Below are 2424 nucleotides of genomic sequence, written 5' to 3' on the forward strand. Positions count from 1 at the left end.
ACTATCATATAATTCACAATTAAAACTTAAAAAAAAACCACACAAAAAACAAAAAAAAAAACAAGTTTACTCGTGCTCTACTGACTGTGCAAAGGCATTCAACTGTGTGGATCATAACAAACTACAGATAACATTGTGAAGAATGGAAATTCCACAACACGTAATTGTGCTCATGTAGAACCTGTCCACCACTCATCTATCAGTTTATCATATTGTGGTGGCTTTTGTGTTGCTGTAATTCTGGAAGCTTGTCACCGGTATTTTAAATACCAGCAGGGTAACCTATGATAGACATGTTTCAGTTGAGCTTCCAGACAAAGACAGAATAGGAAGGAGGGTAGACTAATTCTGAATGGTTAGACACTGAAAACCTTATGAATAGCAGCTGAACAATATTAGATACAGAGCCTGAAGATTAAAACATTCTGAATAGAGTCAGAATATTGCCCATTATAGTGCCAGAAAATGAACTCCTCACATTGGAAGGCGCTCAAAACACTACTGGTGAAGAACTGCCGCCTCAAAGTAGAATTGACTGCAATGATGTGAATGGAGTAAAGCTTTTGGGACTTTTATTTGCTGCTGGGGCACAACTCAAAATGAGGAGAAACAGCTGCAAACATCCGGTAATAATCAGAACATAGAATGTAAAAAATATGAAACTAGCTCGAGAAGGGTGGCTCTGTATCAGATGACTAGAGTTTGTGTAGGTGGGGACAAAGGTCCAGCCAGATAGACTGACTAGCGGCTGGACTGGCAGTTCGATGGACTGACCAATAGTTTGGAGAGGTCTCAGTGATGTTAGCTACATGGAAACAGGATTTTCTAAAGATTCTTTTTTTTTTTTTTTAATTAAATGTTTTTATTTTGGATTGAGTGAAAGTTTACAGGGCACATCATCAGCTTCACATTCAACCATTCATATAGCTTGTTTCATTACATTGATCATTATCCCCTCCATATATCATCAGTTAACAGTGTTTCTCTCTATCCTCTTTAGCTTTTTTTTTTTTTTTGGACTGTGGGGGGACTTGGCTTTTTGGAATTTACAGTCTCGGCTTTTAGGGAAGGTTTTTACATTTGTCTGTGGATATCCAGGGCTCATGTATGAGATTACTAACAAGCATTACTGAATAATCAGATGACGGACAGTTTGCTATGTCTACTAGGTGGCTAGAGTCTGATCCTCAGAGCCTATGGTTTGGACGGTCAACAACGCTTGGGCCCACAGGGGCTTGGCCTCCTGACCGGGTCTGTACTGTCTGCTTCTGAGTCCTCCTTATTTATTGATTGTTTAAGGGACGCTGCCTCTAAAGATTCTTGGAGGTACTTTTCACCTCAGAGATTTGCCAACAGCCAAGGATGGTGAGCAAGGGGTCCTCGACCTCTACATACATTGAAAACTCCAGTGCAGGGGGACACAGAGGTAGCAGCAATGGTGCTGGCAAGAATGGAGGACAGGACAGCACCTTCAAGTGCAATATCTGCCTGGACATCAACAAAGACACCATCTAAAGCTTATGTGGCCCCTTCTTCTGTTAATCATCAGTAGTTCTGTTTATATCAGTGGTTGGAGACCAAACCTAACAGACAAGTGTGTCCAGTTTACAAAGATGGCATCAGCAGAGACTAGGTCATCCTGCCCTATAGCTGGGGCAACACTGGGCAGCAGGACCCCAGAGAGAAGACTTTTCCCCATCCTTAGGGATAGGGGCCAGAGCTGGAGAACAGAGGAGGGTTTCGAAGATTTGGTTTTGGAGATGGTGGCTTCCAGATGTCTTTTGGAATTGGGGCATTTCCATTTGGGATATTTGCCGCAGCATTTAACATAAATGATGGGTTTATTTTTTTTTAATGTTTTATTGTGAATTATGTGATAGTTCACATGGGAGAACGTTAACTTTACATTCATCGTATCGTGTATCATTACATTGCCATGGTTACAATCCCCTTCATACATCATCAACAGACCAAAGGGTATATACCCTGCAAGCCTGGCCCCCAGTCGTCAGCACACAGCGCTTCTCCATCTCTGGGTCTAGAGTCCCCAGCCGCTCCATCTCTCCACAACATCATCTCTGCCTTCATCTCTGGCATCACTGTTTCTCTGGTTAGGGTCCTGCACTCTGCTCTTCTCCCTTGATGGTCCCAGGGACCTCTGCTCCTGGACTGCAAAGTCAACCACTCCCATCCTTTTGCTACAAAACATCTACCTTTACATTTCCAACCCTCACAATCAGTCCTGATAGCAATTATTCACTATTGTATCACAAGAGTCCTATCCCCATCTCCTTTCATCAGCTCTGCCTAGATAGATTGGATACTGCTCAGTAGAGATTCTACCTTCCTTTGCACCCTCTGGATCTAGGCTCCCAGGTCTCCTCACACTGCTTGCCAACCAGGTCCCCAACTGGGTCCACAGAA

At 43.1% G+C, this 2424-nt stretch overlaps 1 pseudogene; it reads left to right on the top strand.

Moving 5' to 3' along the window:
• Positions 1–1362: 1362 nt before the first annotated feature.
• LOC102830821 lies at positions 1363–1855 on the top strand (annotated as a pseudogene).
• Positions 1856–2424: the final 569 nt, after the last annotated feature.

The sequence above is a fragment of the Chrysochloris asiatica genome, unplaced genomic scaffold (genome assembly GCF_000296735.1).
Source record: "Chrysochloris asiatica unplaced genomic scaffold, ChrAsi1.0 scaffold00039, whole genome shotgun sequence".
In the NCBI taxonomy this organism is placed as follows: Eukaryota; Metazoa; Chordata; class Mammalia; order Afrosoricida; family Chrysochloridae; genus Chrysochloris; species Chrysochloris asiatica.